We start from the raw sequence: 25,935 nt of genomic DNA, 5'->3' as shown, positions 1-25,935 counted from the left end.
AGGGAGGGAGGGAGGGAGGGAGGGAGGGAAGGAAGAAAAGAAAGAGTTCATTAAGGGTTTTGGCTTTCCTGAGTTGTACTTGACTACAAGTGTACACAATGCTGTAGAATCTGGTGAGTTGAAAAGTGTTCTTGAATATATTTAAGGATTCGAAAGCAAGCATTGCCTATGGATAGGCAGAAGAAAATGAACTTTGTCTACCAGGATCTTCAGCTAAACACCTAGGGATCCTTCCATGTCTGGCTTGGGGGCTGAGTTAGCTATGGCTCTGCAGAGGCCACAGATTACACGGAATATTTTAAAGTAACACAGTACTAGAGAGATGTGCATTTGCTTGAAGACAGAAAAATCTTTTAGTAGAAGGAAGCTTACCTTAAAAGTTTTTTTTTGGAACTTGTATGCATGATGATTTGCCCTTTTAGAGAAGATGCTAAAGGTTAATTTTCTATGGCATAAGAACTGCAGATACATGCCAAAATTCTATTCCCAGACCTAAATTATATAATCAGAAATAGGGCATCCAAACTGAACATCAAATAGTCTTGCTTTCCAGCCGACTATGAAAAAAATCAGTTTCAATGTTTGAAGTAGTATTTGTTTATATAATGCAACCAACCATGACTGCCAAACACAGTAATTAAATGCTTTTACAAGTGAGAAATCTTGCCAGAATATGCAATTTGAAGGGGAAATAAGCAGAGAGTTGATATGCAGTAGAAAATGCTGAATTATTTATTTCATTCTGCTCAGAAGTAGACACTCATGCTTTGAGTCTACCTGCAAAATACTGAAAGACAAATGAGAGTATCAGAAGGGGCAGTTACTTTATTTAATCTTATCTTTTTTATCTATAAATGGTACACTTTCTTCTCACTCAAACTTGAAAATGAGGACTTCTCATCTTCCTGTCATTATAAAATGACCTGTGTGGAAATGAAATTAAACATCTACAAATAAACAATAGATAACCATATTTTCTTTTCCATTCCTTTAATTATCAACTAATTTTTTCTATCCTCTGATTTCACCTAAATGCTCCTACTGGCGAAATATAGCATCAATTTAATATAGGCTAATACTTAGAATGAGCAATTAATGAAGTATTTTCAAAGGATTCCACTTCTAAGACAATTGTGAAATCATCCTTAATCTCGATTTTCACTCATCTCCATGATAAAACAATATAAATGTTGTCTGGCTTCCCCTGGGAACTTAAGGGAACCTCAAGGAAAGCAGAGGAGGTAGCAGCAATTGCTAGACTTTGCACTGGACTTCCAAGCACCTAGTAGCATTAATTTATTCATATGAACATCCATGGAATCAGGCTCTAATTTTCTCCACAGTGTAGAGAGGAGGGAGTACTTGCACAGCAGATAAAAGGTAAGTTAGGTGGGGAAATATTGGGATTAAGACTTATGAATTTTCTTTTCCATTACCCAAATAGTAGTTCTTTGATAACACCTGCACATTTTTTTGTGTGTCTTGGAGAATAACTTCTCTATTATCAGGGACCCCTTGGCCCAAGGGACCACCAGCTCTTGACTGGCCTGCAGCACAAGGCTCCTAACTTGTCATCCCTTTACCACTACACTTTTGGCAATTCATTCTCACCCAATAGCTAGTGAATTTTCAGAAAGCTGAACTGGATTCCATCACCCTCCTGCTTAAAACCTATAAATATAGTCCCACTGCATTTAGAATAAAACCAAACTCCTGAACATGGTCTGCAGGGCTGTACAGGAGCTAATCCTCATCTCTCTCTCCAACCCCATCCCCACTGCTCACTGCCTCTCAGCCTCACTGGTTTTCCATTCATTCACTCTTTCATTCACGTCCCAAATTCATGTAGGCCTTCCCTAATCTCCTCCTGTGACTAAAATGTAAATTCTTACAGCATCCCGGTCTCTTCATTCATAGCACTGACTACAATTTAAAATAATATACTTACGGTTTTAAAACTGTTATCTTTCAGCTCCACTAGACTCTAAGCTTCTTGCAGGTGTTACTATCAATATAACCACTGCCTCCTCAGCACTTACTAAAGTGTCTGGCATATGGAGTCCTTCCATAAATGTTGGCTCAGAGTGAGCAAGTGATTTCTGACTTGACCAATTCCTCAACAGTCTGGGGCATTGGTTCCTTCTTACCCATAATGGCTCTGCCCTTTCCTCTTTAAAGGAATATTCTAGGACGGAGGAAAAGAAGCAACATATGGCGTGGATGCAGTGAACAGGGAACACTTCTACACTGCTGGTGGGAATGTAAACTAGTACAGCCACTATCGAAAATACTGTGGAGATTCCTTAAAGAACTAAAATAGATCTACCATTTGATCCTGCAATCCCACTACCAGGTGTTTACCCAGAGGAAAAGAAGTCATTATTCAAAAAAGATACTTGCACATGCATGTTTATAGCAGAACAATTCACAACTGCAAAATTGAGGAACCAACCCAAATTACCATCAATCAATGAGTGGATAGAGAAACTGATATATATGTGGACTACTATGCGGCCATAAAAGGAATGAATTAATAGCATTTGCAGTGACCTGGATGAGATTNCCATGACTGCCAAACACAGTAATTAAATGCTTTTACAAGTGAGAAATCTTGCCAGAATATGCAATTTGAAGGGGGAAATAAGCAGAGAGTTGATATGCAGTAGAAAATGCTGAATTATTTATTTCATTCTGCTCAGAAGTAGACACTCATGCTTTGAGTCTACCTGCAAAAATACTGAAAGACAAATGAGAGTATCAGAAGGGGGCAGTTACTTTATTTAATCTTATCTTTTTTATCTATAAATGGTACACTTTCTTCTCACTCAAACTTGAAAAATGAGGACTTCTCATCTTCCTGTCATTATAAAATGACCTGTGTGGAAATGAAATTAAACATCTACAAATAAACAATAGATAACCATATTTTTCTTTTTCCATTCCTTTAATTATCAACTAATTTTTTCTATCCTCTGATTTCACCTAAATGCTCCTACTGGCGAAATATAGCATCAATTTAATATAGGCTAATACTTAGAATGAGCAATTAATGAAGTATTTTCAAAGGATTCCACTTCTAAGACAATTGTGAAATCATCCTTAATCTCGATTTTCACTCATCTCCATGATAAAACAATATAAATGTTGTCTGGCTTCCCCTGGGAACTTAAGGGAACCTCAAGGAAAGCAGAGGAGGTAGCAGCAATTGCTAGACTTTGCACTGGACTTCCAAGCACCTAGTAGCATTAATTTATTCATATGAACATCCATGGAATCAGGCTCTAATTTTCTCCACAGTGTAGAGAGGAGGGAGTACTTGCACAGCAGATAAAAGGTAAGTTAGGTGGGGGAAATATTGGGATTAAGACTTATGAATTTTCTTTTTCCATTACCCAAATAGTAGTTCTTTGATAACACCTGCACATTTTTTTGTGTGTCTTGGAGAATAACTTCTCTATTATCAGGGACCCCTTGGCCCAAGGGACCACCAGCTCTTGACTGGCCTGCAGCACAAGGCTCCTAACTTGTCATCCCTTTACCACTACACTTTTGGCAATTCATTCTCACCCAATAGCTAGTGAATTTTCAGAAAGCTGAACTGGATTCCATCACCCTCCTGCTTAAAACCTATAAATATAGTCCCACTGCATTTAGAATAAAAACCAAACTCCTGAACATGGTCTGCAGGGCTGTACAGGAGCTAATCCTCATCTCTCTCTCCAACCCCATCCCCACTGCTCACTGCCTCTCAGCCTCACTGGTTTTCCATTCATTCACTCTTTCATTCACGTCCCAAATTCATGTAGGCCTTCCCTAATCTCCTCCTGTGACTAAAATGTAAATTCTTACAGCATCCCGGTCTCTTCATTCATAGCACTGACTACAATTTAAAATAATATACTTACGGTTTTTAAAACTGTTATCTTTCAGCTCCACTAGACTCTAAGCTTCTTGCAGGTGTTACTATCAATATAACCACTGCCTCCTCAGCACTTACTAAAGTGTCTGGCATATGGAGTCCTTCCATAAATGTTGGCTCAGAGTGAGCAAGTGATTTCTGACTTGACCAATTCCTCAACAGTCTGGGGCATTGGTTCCTTCTTACCCATAATGGCTCTGCCCTTTCCTCTTTAAAGGAATATTCTAGGACGGAGGAAAAAGAAGCAACATATGGCGTGGATGCAGTGAACAGGGAACACTTCTACACTGCTGGTGGGAATGTAAACTAGTACAGCCACTATCGAAAATACTGTGGAGATTCCTTAAAGAACTAAAATAGATCTACCATTTGATCCTGCAATCCCACTACCAGGTGTTTACCCAGAGGAAAAGAAGTCATTATTCAAAAAAGATACTTGCACATGCATGTTTATAGCAGAACAATTCACAACTGCAAAATTGAGGAACCAACCCAAATTACCATCAATCAATGAGTGGATAGAGAAACTGATATATATGTGGACTACTATGCGGCCATAAAAAGGAATGAATTAATAGCATTTGCAGTGACCTGGATGAGATTGGAGACTATTACTCTAAGTGATGTAACTCAGGAATGGAAAACCAAACATTGTATGTTCTCACTGGTATGTGGGAGCTCAGCTATGAGGACGCAAAGGCATAAGAATGATACAATGGACTTTGGGGACTTAGGGGGAAGTGTGGGAGGGGGGCGAGGGATAAAAGCCTACAAATATGGTGCAGTATATGCATGGGTGATGGGTGCACCAAAATCTCACACATCACCACTAAAGAACTTACTCATGTAACAACAACAACAATAAAGTAAAATAGAAAAAGAAGCAACATAAGCATTAACATTATGTCATTTCCCTCAGCCAAATGGACCTACTATGTGGGGTCAACAACCAACAGACCCTTCAGCTATCTATGTATGGTCATGTGGCCCAGGGTTTCCCCACTGTTCCCAGGATAAATAGGGAACCACAAAGTTCTGCTGAATGAACACAAGAATGCAAAAGCATTTTTTATTACTCTTAGTTCTAGGACTGACATGTTGGTACAACTCCAGGGGGCACCCACCCTCAGATTTGTGACCAGCACTGGTAGAGCAAGCTGCGGCTGTGTAGCGTAGGTGGCCGCCCTGCTCAAGGGCTTCGATGTTGTCCTTCTGGCTTAGCCTTCCATCTCTGTGCCCTGTTCTTAGGTTTACTCTTTATTACAAATGCAACATTTATCTTATACGTGGCTTTAAAAATATGAACAAATATGAACAAAATAGAACATATTCCTTATAAGGTCAATGAAATAAAGGTCAGTGGAAGGCTACGAAAAGAAAAACCTGTGTAAGTTGATTTTTTTTATTAGAAAAAAACCCCACAATGTTACTGATTTTTGAAAATTGATTCCTCATTGTTTATTTACTTTGAAAACATAAACACATGTGAAAATACTGTACAATCAATATTTTTCTTCTATCAAAATCCATGGGACTTATGAAAAAAATAAACAATTATTTCATTGAGGACCAAGGATAAAAATTAATAAAGCCACTGTTTTCTTTAAATACAAAAATCCCTTAGTTATCCCAGGAATGGTTTGAAAAGGAAATTAGAAATACATTTTAGGATCAAAATCTGGGTTACAGCAATGTCCACATGAAGAGCATTTTTGGTAAGGACCTGATTGAAATTTAAGAATCATTCTTGGCCAGGCGCAGTGGCTCACACCTGTAATCCCAACACTGTGGGAGGCCAAGGTGGGTGGATTGCCTGAGGTCAGGAGTTCGAGACCAGCTGGCCAACATCGTGAAACCCCGTCTCTACTAAAAATACAAAAAATTAGCTGGGCGTGGTGGTGGGCACCTGTAATCCCAGCTACTCGGGAGGCTGAGGCAGAAGAATCGCTTGAACCCGGGAGGTGGAGGTTGCAGTGAGGCGCAATCACGCCACTGCACTCCAGCCTGGGCAACAAGAGCAAAACTCCATCTAAAAAAAAAAAGAAAAGAATAATTCTTTACACAGCTTCACAGGATGATGCCGAAAGGACTAAATACACGGTTCCAAGAACTCTGACATCGCGTAAGGTATTAAAAGTAATTTAGGCAAAAATTTAACCCCATAGAATATCGCATGATTTTATCCATTAGCTAAAGGGTTAATTCTCCCCACAGACTGGAGCCTTATGGGTTCAAACTGATGCAATTATAAGGGAGTTAGACATCAAAGTAGGTCAGAGAATGACCTCGGTAGGCAATCAAAAACCATCTCAGAAGCCTCTTCAACCCCCTCATCTATCCAGACAAAAGTCATCTTTTCTCCTCACTCCTACTCATTCTGTACAGCAAAAACACATCCCAGCTATCTATAGAGATGTGTCTTCAAGGCTTTCTTCCCTCTCTGAGGGCTAGCTCTAAGTCAGGAGACTCCTTTTGTCTTTCCTGAATCCACAGTGGGGCTGTGCAAAGATTTGGGTTAAAAAATGAACATCAGTGGTTACAGGGATCTTATTTTAGGCTATTCTCAGAACTAAATAGGGGAGAAAACAAAGAAAAGCCTGCAAAGAAGGCCCAAGTTAAAATGTTTAAAAATAAATCCAGATTAACAATGGCACGGAGTCATCACTGCAATAAAATGCAAAGATGATGGCCAGATACATGGGCTACATCGCTCACAATAATTCAGCTGCCATTTTATTTACATTTAAGGTCAGATAAGACAAATCTTGTTTTGTATTACTTTGTACAAAGCAGGGGGACTAGGGAGAATTTTATATTTTGTATCATCAAAAGACTAAAATATTTTTCCAGAAACAAATCAAAATTTAAATAAGTGAAACATGAATTTTTTAAACTTTACCATACTCAGCCCTACAAATAATCAACTTATTTTCAGTGATTACACATAAAGCATTCTGGTTTGAAAGTCCTTTGTGCTAGAGTTTCAGGTCCGGCCCGATTAGGAACACTGCGCCCAGCTGAGTGGAATGTGCAACTCCTACTTGGTCATCAGCCAGCAAGACACCATGGCAACCACTATGTTTCCACAGATCAAAGGAGAGTTGAGCACTCAGGAATCATCTCAGACTACCCAATAATAGACACCACACTTAATATGAGTACACCTTCTCAAATGGACCATTAAATTTTATTGTAGAAGAACTCAAAATATCATGTACAAAAAATCCAGAAACTTACAAAGGGAACTGTTGGCCCTCCAAGAAAACCATCATTCCTTTTCTTTGGAACTGGACTACAGGGAGTTGAAAAATCTTCGAGGGAGCCACAAAGAATCCAACCACTTTGCACTTTGTTTAGATGGTGTTCTAGCTGTTGAAACCTCCCATGATAATTCTGTGTTCTGTTTTTAGCAAAAGTTACAGGTAGGGCAGCCAATGCTTTATGACTGCTTTTGGCAAGTTCAAGCAACAGTGAGTTTTTCACTTCAGGCTATGTGTGGGCACATGAAACCTTCACTAATTCAAAGAAAGCTCTCACAGCCAACAGCAGCCAGCTTAGAAAAATAGCAACAAGACTTTCGGCATCAATCTTCACTTTTATATTCCTGGAAGGATCTATTTGTACGTATTTTAGCCACCCTCGTATACAAGACAATCTTCAAACACTTCTGCTCTGAATGCTTTTTTATACACATGTCTCACAAAAAGACAAGAGGCCTTGAACATTTTATACCTGCTGATGGACTGGAAAAGTTTTTAAAGGAATAAGGAGCACTCTACTACAAGAAGACAGTATTTTTACTTGTGACTGTTGATGGATTCACTACCCCTTGTAGTTCTAAAGGAGAGTCACCTCTGCTTTTCACTGTTTCATTTCTTTCCAGACTTCCGAATTCAACTTTTCTAAAAGTTCTCTAGCAGCATAGAGGGTGTGTGAGGAAAACCGGGTAATATTATTTCCTAGGCAGTTTTAATGCAAATTCAATGTAGGAAAATATTCCTGCTTGAATTAATAAAACATTGTTTAGCCAAATCTGTTGCAAAATGGAAAAAGTAGACCGCTATAAAAAAAAAAAGTGATAGACCACAGGAGGCTGTCACTGGATGCTGTACTTCAGACTACTATTTTCCAAGATAGCTTACAAATCTAAATTGTAACAAACAGAAGTATGTTCTGCCTCCAACACCATTTTAGTGTCATATTAAGACAACATAATGCTGTTTAGCACATATATGTTGAAAACACAAGACTTGGTTGAACAGATAATAGAAACAGCCTTTTTAGAGTCAACCCTTAGTCAAAGTCTAAGTATCCATAAAATCACATGTAGAAATTCTTTTTTAAAAATTTATGTCCACAGCAATATAATATTTAAAAGACTGGTGAGCAAACATTTTAGGGATGCTAAAAACTTGAATTATTAGTAGTTAGATAACTAAAGGTGATGCAGCTCCAACCCTAATATACGTTTAAACAGGCCCAATTTTCATGCTATATGATTTAAATAGCTTGGCATCCCTAAGCATTGTACACACACACACACACAAATACACACACACCCCTTTTTGGAGAAAATTTAAAAATCTTATCAATGCAGCTGGTATGATGGCAACTGTATGAAGCTAGCAGACAAGATATCTTGATTCCAGTTCAATCTCTGACATGAACTTGCTGTGCACGTTTGATGGTACTGCCAGCTCTCTCTGGACTGCACTTTTCTCATCAGTAACATGAGATATTTAGGAGTAGGTCTTTTCTGTGTCTGCAATGAAAACCTAGGTACTGTAGAGGTGAGCAAAGGGAGTGGTAGAGACACTGGGATCATTGGTTACCTGATCCTGCCCCAAGCAGAGAAGATGGAGCAAGCTGGCAAACAATGCAAGCTAGCAATGAACGGACCAACACAGCCGAAGCAGAGGGAGTGTGGGATGGCAAAGTGACAGGAGCTGCAGCTGGACAGTCAGACCATGGAAACCCTTGAGGGTAGGAGACAGTGTTATCCTGTGGCGACCTCAGTGTGATGAGAGGAAGGCCAAGTTTACGCTTGTTCCTAAACTCTCTTCCCTGGGCGCCATTCCAACCTGAATGCATCAGTTGACTTCAGACAACCACAACTCCATTGGATTGCAGAAAGTGGAACATCTGACCCTTTTAATACATTTTGTCCAGGAAGCTGCATTATATTTATAGAACTTGCCTCTTTTCATCCAGAGTACTGCTAGGGTAGAGGAAGGACTCAGAAGAAACCACTATCTGTGTTGCTATGCTTTTGTTTTTTAACAGGAAATTGTTGTCTAAACGAGAGCATTTCCAATGTGGGAAGACATGAGGGGGACATCAGACCATCTATTGGATAACCATGCCGCAGGAGAGGTGGAGGCAAGGCCCCATCGTGGGTAGATGGCCCAGTGAGGCCAAGTTTATACATTATGGATTCCTTTAGCCTTAACTGTGCCTTTCCCTTACGACTGAGCTCCTGTGGGCTTCCCATGCTACCCCAACCAACTCCCCTGGTTGGCCAAACCATAGGGAATAAAGGGACAAATGCAAGAAGCAGCTGGGAATTTTACCACTGATTCTATAGTTGGCAGAAACCAGAGCATCTCCCCAGGAACCTGTGCTGGTGCAGTCAAGAAACTGGGGGTGGGGGGGAAAGTCCCCCTGCTCAGCCTTGACATTAATATTTTTATTTTTATTTTGTTTTATTTTTTTGAGACAGAGCCTTGCTGTGTTGCCCAGGCTGAAGTGCACTGGTGAGATCTCGGATCACTGCAACCTCAGCCTCCTGGGTTCAAGTGATTCTCCTGCCTCAGTCTCCTGAGTAGCTGGTATTATAGGCATGCGCCACCACACCCAGATAATTTTTTGTATTTTTCGTAGAGACAGGGTTTCACTGTGTTAGCCAGGCTGGTTTCGAACTCCTGACCTCGTGATCCACTTGCCTCGGCCTCCCAAAGTGTTGGGATTATAGGTGTAAGCCACGACATTTATTGTTAAATCAAATCATTACTGCTTTGATACAGGCAGGAAGAAAAGTTCTATTTTTTTCTATTATATTAGCTTTCTCTTCTAATGACATAGTGTTTTGGAGAAGAGTGGCTGACAACAGAGGGAGGAAGAGCAGTAACTTATTTAAGTAACTTGCAACCTGCAAACAGATTGTGTTCTAAATCATTCTGAGCCCAGACTTCAAGTTTGGAACCCAGTTTCTCACAGACCACGCATTATAAAGGATAAATGTGTTCTCAGATCACCTATATTGGTCTATTTAACTTGGGCACTAAATACCCAAGGAGCCTGTCCTCCTGGTTACAACCTGTCTCTACCCAGCTGTCCTCACCAGCAGCTTGGAAGTCATTCTCAGTAGCTCGATTATTGGCCTTAGTGTCATCTGGCTCTGTTCCCACAGCCTATGTCTGAATCCTAAAGACAGAGGAGTGGAAAGCAGAAAGTAACAGAGTAATTTGATAGAGTAATTGTCACTTAAAACTCCCTGAGATAGAAGCATCTCCCCCGAGTCTGCGCTGAATGTGGTATGATTCTTGCACTATCCCAAAGAACAAAGCCCCAGTTGGCCCACCGTGGGATGTCGTGCTTGAGTGATTCTGGACGGCAGTGTCAGCTGAACTGCCAGCACCTTCCAGTCAAGGAGACTCAGAGACTTGGATCAGAGATGAAGACACTACCACAGCCCTTCACAACACAAGGCACCCCCACCACGGTGCCACGAAATGCCTTGAGGGACTCTGAAGAAGGAGGGAGAGTGTGTAATAGTGTGTAGGGATAAGAGCCGGGGATTCACAGATTATATTCAGAATTTGTTTTATTTAGAGAATAAAAAGAGAGCCACAATGAAGTACAATGGCCCCATTTTAATGGCACTATTGGTTTCTTACCCAGCATTGGTTCTCTCCTTCTCCCCAAGGTAACCACTTCCTTGTTTCTTCTACACACAGTCATATGGCATAGCTGGAGCTAAGTCATCCCCAGCTCTAGAGGTGGATCCTGCCGGATCTAAGCCCATCAGTGCAGGCGTTGAGTACGGTTACTGCCCTTCATGATGTAAGTGGCCACATCAGATCGAAAGAAGGGATGACGTGTATTAAATGGCTGTGAAGAGGTTTCTATCTCCTAGTGCACATGGACAAGGGAATCTCTTATTCCATTTGTGGCTAGTAGACATCTTGTTGCCACTTAGGGGAAACTGCCTGAGAAAGAAGCCAACCCCACAGATGGTAGAGCAGAGAGATGGGAAGAAACTGAGTCCTCAATGATGTTTCTGAGTCACTGAACCAATAAGTCTTAGAGGCTGTGCTCCTTCAAGAGGAATTTACTCATTTCTGTTTGTTTTACCAAATTTTAGTAAGAGTTGCTATTACAGTAGAAAGTGTTCTGATAAAGTATCAATGAAAGTATCAACCTGGAGATGGGGAGTGGGAGATAAAAGGTGTGATAGATGTGAACGTGCTTTGAACATTAGTATAGAAAGTGCTAGCTGGGGCGGTGGCTCACGCCTGTAATCCCAGCACTTTGGGAGGCCAAGGAGGGTGGATCACGAGGTCAGGAGATCGAGACCAGCCTGGCCAATATGGTGAAACCCCGTCTCTACCAAAAACACAAAAATTAGCTAGGTGTGGTGGCGCGCGCCAGTAGTCCCAGCTGCTCAGGAGACTGAGGCAGAAGAATCATCTGAACACAGGAGGTGGAGGTTGCAGTGAGCCAAGATCATGCCACTGCACTCCAGCCTGGCAACATGAGACTCCATCTGAAAAAAAAAAAAAAGAGAGAGAGAGAGAGAGAGAGAGAAGAAAGTGCCTGAAAATCTCTAGTCCTTTCTTCCTGCAAATACACTGAACTATAAAAATAAAAATTTGAACTTTAGAGTATGTCTTCATTGCACTATAAATCTAAGATACAAAAGATGCACCATTTGCTCTAAATGGTTCATTTGTGAGCCACATTTTCCTGAATCAAGAGACCACATTATTTAACCCATTTGCTAAACAACTGCCCAGTGTACGAGAATAAGCAAAACTAAATAACTTGCCTTTAAGGCTAAAATCTGGTGGTGGAGGGCAGAGAATGAATTCTCTCTATATAGAAATGTAAACATTTAATGTTTAAAATCAATATTCTCAAAACATGGATAATTTGTCTAATTGCAGGTCTGAATGAACTTACAATAACTGGAAATAATTAGAAGAAAAAGTCTTGGCTGTCTTTCAAGATGGTCAGAAGAACGATCATGGGGGAAGAAAAATAACGTGTTCAATATCTCACAGCAGGTCAGCAGGTCATGTCAACAAACCTCTTCCCGTCTGTTTTCTTGTGTACTCTAAAGTGACCCCATGAGTATCATCATAATTTTCATAAGTGCTTTAAAGTTCTTCAGACAGAAAAGCTCGTGTTCATAAAATATCATAAAACACAAAAAGCTTTGAATTGTTTTGTCTAAAAAATACATAGTTGAGACTCGTCTCTAGGTGTAGGAAGTGGTAGAACAGTTCATTGAGTTTCAGAGGAAAAAGCTTTGCACCCCCATGAGAATGCAGCGTTTTACTATTCTCTTCACAGGCTCACCAGATCCTGCAAGCACAGGCAAAACCTATTTAAAGATGGAGCTTGGGCCGGGCGCAGTGGCTCACGCCTGTAGTCCCAGCACTTTTGGAGACTGAGGTGGGCGGTCAGGAATTCGAGACCAGCCTGGCCACCGTGGTGAAACCCTGCCTATACTAAAAACACAAAAATTAGCCAGGTGGGGTGGCGCACACCTGTAATCTCAGCTACTCGGGAGGCTGAGGCAGGAGAATCGCTTGAGCTTGGGAGGCAGAGGTTGCAGTGAGCCGAGATTGTGCCCCTGTACTCCAGCCTGGGTGACAAAATGAGACTCTGTCTCAAAAAAACAAAACAAAACAAAACAAAAGATGGAGCTTGTTCCAAAACAGTCTTTGTAAATGGTTGTTTATTTCTACAGGAAAATCTGTTCCGGGTTCCAATGTTATATATATGGTTCCTAGCCCTGCTTAAAAATGCTTTTTAGCTCAACATGTTCCTCAAATGCGGGAGCTGAGCAAAGGTTATGAATGTTTTCTAGAAGAATATGTTGAAGATACCAGAAGGAAACCATGACTGGGAAGATTAGGAGCTGACTGACAGGAGGAGGAAAAAATTTCCTTATCCCCTGCCTTCTTCTCTCCTTCAACCTAACATTATCTGCAATTTGGGTTCTCGCCTTGGGATATATGGTGAGGGTAGGATGGTCCTGTGGACCATGACACACTCCTCTGAACTATCGGCCTCTCCCTCCTCTCCCTCAGACCCTCATTCTGATCATCTCCTCATCCTTCTCTTAGGATTCTGGCCTCTACCTTATTGTTTATTTCAAAGCATTCCACCTAAGCTCTTGCCACAAAACAAACAAGAATGCTTGGGTCTCAGAGTTTCAAAATTAAAATGGGGATAATACATAAATGTTTAAAATGTTCAAGTGCTACATGCTCATAAGGTGCTTCTGTTATTGCTCTGATATACACATGAAGCCCCCCTGAATCATTCTTACACATGGTTACTCATTTCCATATCACTGTAGTTTCACAGCTAATAGGCATATCTCTAAACTCTAATATCAAGATACATGGCCTAGTAAAGAATGTTTACACCACATTCTCTAGTTGCAAGAACCACTCCAGAACATGGTTTTTGTCCACAAATACTGGAATTTCAGCATTTTTAGGAACAATGGGAAGAATGTCAGTAATGGGAACTGGCCCCCAAATGGCCCTAACTGTGTTTCAGGCACAGGATGAGTTAAATAGGCTCTGTGTGCCTGAAGACTTCACATGCATAGCTTTATGTCGAACGAGGAAAGAATCCACTCCAAAATGTTTTTCAAATGAACTTTTGGGAAAAAAAACCCTAGCTTAAGTGGAAGATTGCCTGCATATAACATCTGTTGTATATATGCATGGTTTTACTGACTGAATCCTGATTTGTTCTCAGTCTTTCTCTATAAAATCCTAATCTTGAAGGTTCAAATGTTCTTAAAAACCTTTTGAAGATTGTCTTCAGAATTTTGCTGAGAGAGACATTTTGCTAGATTCTAATGGTAGTGAGCACTGGGCCAGCCTACGCCCCACACTGGCTGAGGCTTCTTCTAGCATCACCATGTAGACAAGGCAAATGAGACAGAGGGCCCAAAGCAACACATTCAAATTCGCTCACAGAACCATGCATTCCATTCCAGGGGAGGACACCTTTCCTTAGCTGAAGGATCCAGTTTCCACTATTCACTCCCCCTCCTTGACCCCAAGAAGGAAGAATGCTATTCTCCTTGGAAAGGGCCCTTCCAGGGATCTCCTAGCACAGTTGAATTTAGCAACATTAAGCTTGGCAGATAAACGAGGCATCTTTCATCCTTAGATAAGTATTTCCACAAACACCTTTTTCTATATAGGCAAAATACTGCCAAAATTAATAGTATGTCTTTTGTTTAGAAATACACTTTGTGCAAATACACTGAAATGTGACCAGAATAAAACACACACGTTGGCAGGTGAGACTTATCTACAACTTGTTCCAAATAATTTTTCTTTCAGTAATACCTCTATGGTTTAAGAAGAGGCCTTCAGAGCTCCAGTTGGAATTATAGATAAAGTATGGAGTATTAAACAACTGGCTCTGAGTATGAGGTGCTTAAATAAACTAAGAAGCCCATACTTAATGAAATTATTTTGTCAACTGAAAGATGCCACATTTTATCTCTAGAAGAGCCCTTCCTCAGACATATTTTAGAGCATCATCCTCTCCATCAGACTCTCCAAAGGAAAATTTGGTAGGGAGGAGAGAAGAATTTATCTGGATTGGAGAGGCAGGAAAGAAACATGTAAATCCACTTGAGAAAAATTTACATGTGGAAGATAATCATCATGAAAAAATTAGAATGGTTCCTTATTTAGTGCGTGAACTCTAAGAAAATAAAATATTTTTCTATACACAGGCATGTTTTAAGGTTTCTCAGAGTTTAAAAGACAGTTTTATCAAACATATTAGAGAGTAAAATTACTTAGTTATAAAATTTACCCTGTAATATTCTTCACATTAAGAATTATGAACAGGCCAGGCGTGGTGGCTTATGCCTGTAAGCTCAGCACTTTGGGAGGCTGAGGTGGGCAGATCACTTGAGGCCAGGAGTTCGAGTCCAGCCTGGCCAATATGGTGAAACCCTGTCTCTACTTTAAAAAAAAATTATGAACAAAGACATTTGGGCTAATTGCCAATGTACACACCTTCCTGGGAATCCTCTGCATCTGAAACCAACTTAGCTTATTTTTACTGGTTTCTTATGAATGCATGTGACGTTCCTTAATTTTGGATCAAAAAAGTTTGTGAATAGTTACATGTAAGGCACTGGACTGCATGCCATGTGTAAGACCTAGTCCTGCCTTTAAATTACTTTAGTCCATTAGAGCAGGAATTAACAGCACTCAGGAAAAGCAACCAAGTAGGTAAAGAAGGGTTTTTAAGATCACAAAGCAGTGTCAAGAAGCAATATATAATTAAAATTGCTAAATGAATTGTTCAGAGGCTAACTGATATAGCTACTTAGAGGCAGGGGCAGATAAAATCAGGTTGCAGTAATTTAAAAAGGAGAGGGAATCTGAACTGAGTTTAAAAGGATAGATAAGGTCTAGATAATAATATTACTGCCGCTACTGCTCCATAGCTCCATTTGACAGTCTGCCAAGGGCCAGGCACTCACTATGGCAGGCATTGTATACATATGCTCTGATATCCACAACTAAACTGAAATGAACTTAGCATCATGCTTTTGTAGATAAGGATGGCAAATAACTTGCCTGAGGCCTTCCAATGAAGAGGTGAGCTATGATCCACATCCAGGTCTAGCTGATCCCAGAGCCCACTATGTTCCTTTCACACTGACTCCAAGGAGCAGAGAGAGTTCTGGTTGTACCCAAAATACTTTTTAGAACACTTGAATTAAAACTGAAAAAAAAAATACCTTGGCGCTTACAGAGCAAGCAACAATATGTCATTGTAAGTTTTAGACCAGACACCTGACGTAATTAACTCAGCACTTTGAGTGGACCAGCCTGGTGGACTGAATGAACAGGAGGTTCATGAGTTCAGAGAAACAAGAGAGAAAGAGAATCCAGTCCCAACACGGGTGCACACAGCATGGCTGGGCTGCGTGCACATTTCGCGGCTGTGAAGATGACACAAGGCTTGGAGTTGCAGTTGGGTATTTAGACCTCAAACTGTTTCAAAAACTGCCAGTTGCATGAGTTATGCAGTGACTTAGATTTCTGCAAGCTTCAGGTTCCTAATCTGTAAAATCCAATTAATGATAACTGCACAAGGCTAAAAGAATTAAGAAATAATATACAGCATGTAGCTTATCGTAAATGTTAGTTTTTTCCTTTCTGAAGGCAGTGCAAATGAAAAAGCAGAGATGAGACAGATGGTAAGGTAAATTTAGTGAGATTTGCTGACAAATCTGATATTAAGGGCAGGGTGAGGAGCAGGGAGGAGGAAAGGAGACAGATGTCAAACATGGCTTAGAAGTGATGTGGCTGTACTAAAATCCCCTCATTTCCTCAAACAGGAGAGTTAGGAGGTAGACGCAGCTTTAAGAACACGTGATCATAGAGGTGACTGGAAGCCCTCAATTGAAAACCCCAGAAAAGGCTTAGAAATGAGGGCAGGGGCTTAGGAATTAAAGGGAAACCAGAGAGAAATGATTTGGCAAGTGTTTGACTAAGAGTCTGGTTGCTATATTCAATTTATGAGGACCTGGGAAATTGCTGAACTCCGTTTCTCTTTGAATGACTATGCTTTAGAAATCAAAAAAGTGTATATGAAGTTACAACACTGTAAGAAGCTAGGCCCCACATTTTTTTAAAGACAAAGAATATTAAAAGAAAATACTCGCCTTAAGACAGGACTTAAGATCAATTGCAATTCCATGTCTTTCTATTTTAAAACACAATGATTGCTGTAATACCCTACTTAACTCTAAAAAGTTTTTATCACAAATGTAATCTTCCTCTAGAACAGGCTTTCCTATGGCACAGAAAAGGCATGATGGTATAACGCAATAAAACACAGATTTCTGAAGTACGCCTACCCTGAACAATGCAACTGAAATGAGGATGTTTGGGATCTGGGATGAGACAGGAAGAAAGGAGACAAGGCGGCGGGGAGGTAAGGTTGGCTGTAGCTCAGTCAACATGAATGCAGGCTTTGATTACCTAAAGCCTAAAGGTGGGTAATTTTGTTTTATCGACTTCTTAAGCTTGGGGAATCTGGCCCAGTGCTTCTACAAGTTTTTCAAATATTATAACTAAATGTCTGTTCCAGACACTGGATTCCTTATTTACAGCTGCTAAAAGCAGATTTGGTACTACTGGGCCCATCTGGTCCTTTTGACATTTTAGGTGATAGCCTTTCCGTGCCTATTAGAATGGTCCCTGAGCAAGCCCCTGATGGGTCTCTCCAAGTTGATCATTAGCTGCAGATGTTAAGAACACGAGACATCCATGATTCCATACTGCATGGGCTATGATATTCTATCTGGTTTTTAAAGTACAACAATGATCTTGTACCTAGCTTTATAACAAGTGAATAACTTGCTAACCATTATGTATCTAAAACATAGCCTTGAAACATATTAAGGGAAAATTGATACAACTAAAAGCAAAAACTGATAATCCACCAACACAAGGAGAGCTCTAAAGCAGCTCTCTCAGAAAATGACAGATCAGGTAGAGAAGGATGTTGATGATTTGAATAATAATTAAACAATTTTGACTTAACAAATAATTGTACCCAACCAACAGAAAACATGCAGTATTTTCAAAGACACAGCCCTTTCACAAGCAAAGCCCATTTCTTCTGATCACCTTTCTAACTGCTTTGGTACCGTAAATTTCAGATTAATTTCTAATTTCTTGGCAGAAGCCTTGTATCTTTGCCTTCATATCCTTCACAATACTTAGCTCAGTGCTTTCTACAAAGCAGAAATTCTTGATCATCCCACAGAGGTCACTTTTAATGAAGTTATCAATAACAACTTTGGCTAAGTAATTTTATGCCACTTCTCTTTGAACCATGTGTTGCCTAAGGAGTCCATCAGGATCTGTTAAGTCTTATTAGATTGGAGGTAGTTTGATAGCAAAAGGTCTAAACAAATTTTCACCTTAGAATTTGAGATGACTGAAAGTCATTCTTCATTGGTCCTGGAGCCAGTGCTGTAACTAAATGTTTTGGGATGCCCTATCACTTTTATGCACGAAGCAGAGTCAGCCCAACAAGATAGTAAAAGGCCACGGGCTCCCTAACTAGCAAACATGAGGGTTGGTGCCATCACAAGTTATCCAGCTAGAGTGCATGGTACTATCGTATAGAACTTTGTCCTCCAAATGGTCTTTCTCTGAGCTCCTCCAACAGGGGCAGAATGCAATTATTGCTTCAATCCATTCATATTTCTTCCTGTAACCCATTTCTGTGTTTCTGCTGGCCACTTCTCTTCGCCGGTTGACCTTAAATCTGCATTTGCCAAACTATCTTCCACAGAACAATATGGTAATAGGTTTAAAAATAAAAGTAGTTTAAAGGAGTTTTTTTTTGGGGGGGACGGAGTCTCGCTCTGTCGCCCAGGCTGGAGTGCAGTGGCCGGATCTTGGCTCACTGCAAGCTCCGCCTCCCGGGTTCATGCCATTCTCCTGCCTCAGCCTCCCAAGTAGCTGGGACTACAGGCACCCGCCACCACGCCCGGCTAGTTTTTTTGTGTTTTTTAGTAGAGATGGGGTTTCACCGTGTTAGCCAGGATGGTCTCGATCTCCTGACCCCATGATCCGCCCGTCTTGGCCTCCCAAAGTGCTGGGACCACAGGCTTGAGCCACCACGCCTGGCCCTAAAGTAGTTTTTAGTAGTTTAAACTACTAAAGTAGTTTAAAATTAAAGGCGTGGTGGCATGAAAGGAGGTGTTCCATGCTTAATGAAGGTTGGGAAACCCTGCCTATAACACCTCCTTGTTGAACACATGCCATTCAGGGCAGCATGTAAGAGTCTGCAGCAACAGGAGCTGATTAACCTTACTGAAATCCCAAACTTATTTGACCACGATGTCCCCTTGCCCTCCTCATTTTCAACAGAAAACTATTACCATAATTCTACAAAACTGAGGACATACTGTCCAAGAGGCTCCTAATTCCCAGTTTCAAGGACAGGAACAGGAGCTAGTTCCTTCCTCACTCCGAAGGTCACCCCTTTGAGAGAAAACAAGTATTGTTTTTGAAACTCATACCCTTTTTCTCTCAAGAAGAGTTAGGGAGCCCCTGAGATTCTTCACCAGCTATAACTAAAGGGTCTACAATGACGAAGTTTCCCCTACAAAATATCTAGTCCCTATACCACCTTAAGGTATTCAAACTTCTAGGAGACTATTTTTTAAATTGATTTTTTATATTTTTAAAGTTTTTATTATATTTTAAGTTCTGGGATACATGTGCAGAACGTGAAGGTTTGTTACACAGGTATACATGTGCTATGTCGGTTTGCTACACCATCAACCCATCATCTACATTAGGTATTTCTCCTAATGCTATCCCTCTCCTAGCCCCCACCCCCCAACAGGTCCTGGTGTGTGATGTTCCCCTCCCTGTGTCCATGTGTTCTCATTGTTCAACTCCCACTTAAGAGAACATGCGGTTGTTTGGTTTTCTGTTCTTCTGTTAGTTTGCTGAGAATGGTGGTTTCCAGCTTCATCCATGTCCCTGCAGAGGACATGAACTCATCCTTTTTTATGGCTGCATAGTATTCCATTGTGTATATGTGTCACATTTTCTTTATCCAGTCTATCATTGATGGGCATTTGGGTTGGTTCCAAGTCTTTGATATTGTGAGCAGCGCCGCAATAAACATATGTGTGCATGTGTCTTTTTTTTTTTGAGACAGAGTCTCACTCTCGTCGCCCAGGCTGGAGTTGCAGTGGCTGATCTCAGCTCACTTGCAAGCTCCGCCTCCCAGGTTCACGCCATTCTTCCGCCTCGAGCCTCCTGAGTAGCTGGGATACAGGCGCCCGCCACCACGCCCAGCTAAGTTTTTGTTTATTGTAGAGACGGGGTTTCACCGTGTTAGCCAGGACGATCTTGATCTCCTGACCTCGTGATCTGCCGGCCTTGGCCTCCCAAAGTGCTGGGATTACAGGCATGAGCCATCACACCCGGTCATGCATGTGTCTTTATAGCAGAATGATTTATAATCCTTTGGGTATATACCCAGTAATGGGATTGCTGGGTCAAACGGTATTTCTGGCTCTAGATCCTTGAGGAATCGCCACACTGTCTTCCACAATGGTTGAACTAATTTACACTCCCACCAACAGTGTAAAAGCATTCCTATTTCTCTAGGAGACTTTTTTAAAGGAAAAGAGATGTTCACTACTTAGGCAGAGTTAATCTGCACACTTTCCAAATGTTGTAATTCTGTGCATATTTTTGTAACTACCATATTTGGTTTGTATAACAATTTTAATCTTTACATATTTTAAAATCATTTTATAACACCACCAAGCCAGGTGATAATCAGGAGATTTTGCAATGGAAGAATCTGAAGGAAAGCACTTCAATGACTTTCTAAAGATCAAACATTGCATTTCCATCCCTGTCCTCTGGCATTCTGCCAAGAATTCCCCCAGATGGTTATATTCTTAGCAATGTCTAGCTCAGTACAACAAGTTACTTATTCATAATGTGAATCATTTATGCTATAGCCACCAATCATTCTTCTATTAGCTGCCTTACAATAAATCCATCAGCCCTGAGGAAAACACATACAGGGCCCTGGGACACAGTAGCAAGGTCACCTAGAAGACATGTGAAGGGCTGAGCAGTGTTGATTCCTTCTTGAGCATCCTTCACCTTATTATTTCTAAGTCTTAGAGGTAAAAAGCAGTAATATTTCAATCCCACAAGGCCTTCAATGTTGAGATTATACAATACCAAGGTACCACAAAAGTAGCTACTGACCTGGGATGGGCTCAGTGTGGTCCTCCTGCACCTGCTCATGAGAGGGCAGTGTCAGTGCCTCAGTCAGATGGGGATGGAAGAAACTGGACAGTGATGCCTACCCTCCAGAGACGAGGACTGCCTTACAGTAGGGCCACAAGGCACCACGGATTACAGAGCACAGCTGTGCTGAGCAATGGCAAAATCTAGGCTAAAAAACTTATCATTTCTAATCTTTGGTGTCTTTAATAAAAGGCACGCCACTATCCTGTTATCCCACTCACCAGCACAAGAGGCTCAGGAAATGCTAGCAAGAACAGCAAAGATCAGGGCGCCCTCAGCACCCGGTGCCTGGACGTGCCCTGGAACATGAACGTGCATCTTTCTGTCACTTGGGCAGTCCTATGCTGTCAGTCCTATGCTGCCACCTAAGTGGCAGCTCTGCCCTGATGCCCTTCCATCAAAGAACCAGGGTAGGTGAAACCCTGGACAAGAAGGCACAGAGAACAAAATGTGGGGACAATTTTGTTCAGAAAATTATCTTTGTATCTATCCATCTAGCAGCTTTTGTAGCACCAAATAAATTAGTCATATTACAAAGCAAACAATATCAATGAGTGTGGACAAGGAACTATTTATTTGATTTTAGGAAAACAGAATGAACAACTAGAGCAAGCTAGCCTAACAACATGCCATTTCTTTCTTCCTTTGTTGATATAAGCACGCATCTCTCTTATGAGCAGACATATATATGGACTCATTTACAGAGAAGATCATCATTTCTAAAACAGAAATATTTACTCTTTTCTTTTCTTTTTTTTTTTGAGATAGGGTCTCACTCTGTCACTCAGGCTGGAGTGCACTGACGCAGTCTTGGCCCACTGCAACCTCTGCCTCCTGAGTTCAAGCAATCTTCCCACCTCAGTCTCCTGAGCTAGGACTACAGGAGCTTATCACCACGTCCAGCTGATTTTTGTATTTTTTGCAGACATGGGGTCTCACTGTGTTGCCATATTGCCCAGGCTGGTCTTGAACTCCTAGGCTCAAACGATCTGCCAGCTTTGGCCTTTCAAAGTGCTGGGATTACAGGCGTAAGCCACTGTGCCCGGCCTGTTTACTCTTTTTTTTTAATGCATCCAAATGACTGAATCTCACACACACGTGGGGTGAGCCTCACCTGTAACACAGGTGGGGCCCCGTGTTGACTTCTGTGGGCCTTGGACAATTTCGCCTTTGTGAGCCTCTTCCTCCACGAAAAAGTATTAAATTAAATTTTACAACTGCATTGGTATAAAGACAAATATAATCCAAGCTAGGGTTCCATATTATATGTTCCTTATTACTATGTTCATTTTTTTCTTCTGTTTTAAAAATAAAGTTAAAACAATTCCATGGGCCACTGAAAAGTATCACGGGCCCTGAGCACTGTGACTAATGAATAAGTCAGCTCTACGCCAGGACCTATTGATTTTCAAGCTACTCAGTGTTCTAGTCATAAGTTAAAGAAAAGAACTTCTGGGACTTTCTTGCCAGTAATAAAATCTGCAGTAAGAAAACCATTGTTTTACCAGTTAGCAAAGCACTGGTGAACTCTGACACAAGCAAAGTAATCTTGACTCTATTAAAATACTATTTGTCTTTGTAATAACTTTGAGTACTTCGAGAACAGTTCAGTGTTTTAAATATTTATGTCTCCAATAAAGCAATATTATTTTGTGAGTTAAAGGCAAGTCTCTAACCCATTGTTGCACTTAAGCTTTTAATTGTTTTACATTATTGCTTGGTTAAAAAAAAAAAAAGACCTGGTATAAAATTGAAAGTATAAACTTTTCTTTTCTTTTCTTTTCTTTTTTTTTTTGAGACAGAGTTTCACTCTCGTTGCCCAGGCTGGAGTGCAATGGTGCAATCTCGGCTCACTGCAACCTCTGCCTCCTGGGTTCAAGGGATTCTCCTGCCTCAGCCTCCCAAGTAGCGGGGATTATAGGCATGAGCCACCACGCCTGGCTAATTTTGTATTTTTAATAGCAAAGGGGTTTCACTATGTTGGCCAGGCTGGTCTCAAACTCCTGACCTCGTGATCCACCCCGCTCTGCCTCCCAAAGTGCTGGGATTACAGGCATGAGCCACTGCACCCGGCTGAAAATATAAACTTCTTTATCAGTAAAAAGTGATACCACTGTGCTTACCAGACTAAATTTCTTCATCTATTCCTAACACTCTAGAAAGCATTTGACGTATGATTGAGTAGCAGTAGTTTACCATTGCAGGCCTTGACAAATAGTTGATAATGTGGTCAGAGCCTGATAAATTAAAGTACTTAGGAAAGAAACAGAGTAAAATAATTGCCTGGACCTAACAGAAAGGCATATCTCTTCTTCCTTACTTTCCCTTTTAGTGTCACTGTGGATTTTCAAGAACCACTACCACCAAATTAAAATGAGATTTTCAATCTTAAAGAAAAACAAGTTAAAAAAAAAAAAAGCACAGAACTTTTCTACCAATGAAAAGGATTTAAAATGTTACCTAAAGACGAATTCAATAACACCAGAAGGCCAGTGGGAAGAAATGACTCTGAAATGGGTCCTGAGCGATTACACTGATTCCATTTTGAGTCTTTGTGTATGTTAATCTGTAGTACGCATTTCCTTTAATGTTTTATCCTTTGGTAACAATATTTGTCATTATTCTATATAAAATAAAGACTTGTTTTGTTTTGAGAGAGTCTCGCTCTATCCCCTAGGCTGGAGTGCAGTGGTGCAATCTCTGCTCACTGCAACCTCTGCTGCCCTGCTTCAAGTGATTCTCCTGCCTCAGCCTCCTGAGTAGCTGGGATTACAGGCACGTGCCACCATGCCCAGTTAATTTTATATTTTAGTAGAGATGGGGTTTCACCATGTTGGCCAGGCTGGTCTCAAACTCCTGACCTCAGGTGATCTGCCCACCTTGGCCTCCCAAAGTGCTGGGATTAGAGGTGTGAGCCACTGTGCCCAGTCTAAAGACTATTTGGGAATAGATTTTTCTGTTTTAAAAAAGACTACAGGGCTGGGCGTGGTGGCTCTCACCTGTAATCCCAGCACTTTAGGTGGCCGAGGTGGTGGCTCACTTGAGGTCAGGAGTTCATGACCAGCCTGGCCAACATGGTGAAACCCCATCTCTACTAAAAATACAAAAATGAGCCACGCATGGTGGTGTGTGCCTGTTATTCCAACTACTACAGAGAGTGAGGCAGGAGAATCATTTCAAATTGAGAGGAGGTTGCAGTGAGGTGAGATCGCACCACTGCACTCCAGCCAGCCTGGGTGACAAAGCAAGACCCTGTCTCAAAAAAAGAAAAAAATGACTACAGTAGCTTCTCTAATAGGTCATTTCACTTTCTGCAGTTTCAGTTTCCTGCAGTCAACTGTGGTCTGAAAGTATTACAGTATTTTGAGAGACAGAGAAACCATATTCACATAACTTTTATGACAGTGTGTTGTTATAATTGTTCTATCTTATTCATTGTTGCTAATCTTTTACTGTGCCTAATGTAGACATTAAATCTTATTATAGATATGCATGTGTAGGGAAAACAGTTCATATAGAGTCAATACTATCCATGGTTTCAGGCATCCACGGGGTGCTTGGAATATATCCCCCACAGATAAGGGGGACTGCTATACTTGAAAATCGAAAATGTGACTTACAGAGCACACTTACACAAAAATACCCAACAAACTGAAATTATGAATACGTTAAGCTTTTAACATATGTTTCATACTGAAGTGGCAAAAAAATGAAAAGAGCTCACTCGTATAGTTGAAACCTTTTCAATGTCTTCACCCACAGACTCTTCTCATCAGTCTTCACCTGCAGTAAAAACAAAAAATAAATTGCTGTTTACCTAAATATTATTTTTTCAGAATTCTTTTAATGGAACATGGATGAGCTATCAGGGCTAATTTTAAGTGGTTTAAAAGGAAGACTAGATGCCCAAAGGCCAGGATTTTCCCAGGAAAAGGCCATATCATGCTACTGGACCTATAGCAATAATCATAAACATTTAATTCAAAAATGAAAAGATTCACAGGATGTGGTATTAGAAAGTTACTGATGTCCTATCATCCTTGATTTTTTCCTTTCCCTTGAAATACTCTGATAATTCAAAAGGAGACGTGAACGTACAACAGCTCTGTAAACAAAGGAGTTCAGTGACTTGCCAGAAGCCAGGAAGAATTTCCCCCAACAAAGAAGAGAGAAAACTCGAGGCCATGAAGCAGGGAATGGAAGGAGAGGCTCAGATTTCAGTCCTTGTCCACCGCAGCATCCCTAGCTCCAAAACACAAGTCCTCCAACAACTGCCTAAGGCCATAGCCACTCTTCCCTGAGTTCTCACTTTCCATCAGTGCAAGAGAGTTGAGGGGTCGAGCTCATTGGGGTGAGGCTTACATCTGGTGAAATTTGCGGCTGCAGTTTTTCTGGTCACTGTTTTGGTTTTTCTTTTTTTTCTTTTTTTTTTTGAGACAAAGTTTTGCTCTTGTCACCTATTCTGGAGTGCAATGGTACAACCCTGGCACACTGCAACCTCCACCTCCCAGGTTCAAGCAATTCTTCTGCCTCAGCCTCCCAAGTAGCTGGAACTGCAAGTGTATGCCACCACACACAGCTAATTTTTTGTATTTTTAGTAGCATCAGGGTTTCACCAAGTTGGCCAGGCAGGTCTTGAACTCCTGACCTTAGGTGATCTGCCCGCCTCGGCCTCCCAAAGTGCTGGGATTACAGGCATAAGCCACTGTGCCCAGCCTGGTCACTGTTTTTAAAAAGAAAGAACCACAGACATTTCAACATTTGCAGAGTTTTAAAATTTAAAAAAAAAAAAAAGTGCCTAGAAATTTCTCAGCTGGGTATCTTCATGAAAAAAAGTTACTCGAATATATTCCAGTTGACTGAGGGATGAATCAAAAGAAAAACTTCAGAGTGAAACAGTAGCTACACAATAGCACTGGTGGGGAA

General features: G+C 40.9%; 1 protein-coding gene across 2 annotated transcripts in view; it reads right to left on the bottom strand.

The window, feature by feature from the left end:
- Window positions 1-25,935, bottom strand: part of PLEKHG1 (pleckstrin homology and RhoGEF domain containing G1) — a 249,421-nt gene that overhangs the window by 173,308 nt on the left and 50,178 nt on the right. For both annotated transcript variants that reach the window (XM_017887627.1, XM_017887628.1), the window contains exon 2: window positions 24,734-24,792. The gene's annotated coding sequence lies outside the window, so the exon portion shown is untranslated. The remainder of the gene's footprint in view (window positions 1-24,733; window positions 24,793-25,935) is intronic.

This window comes from Rhinopithecus bieti, unplaced genomic scaffold, assembly GCF_001698545.2.
Source record: "Rhinopithecus bieti isolate Rb0 unplaced genomic scaffold, ASM169854v2 scaffold_16097, whole genome shotgun sequence".
Lineage (NCBI taxonomy): Eukaryota > Metazoa > Chordata > Mammalia > Primates > Cercopithecidae > Rhinopithecus > Rhinopithecus bieti.
The sequence above is the reverse complement of the archived record's forward strand: the minus strand, read 5'-3'. Positions and strand labels throughout refer to the sequence as shown.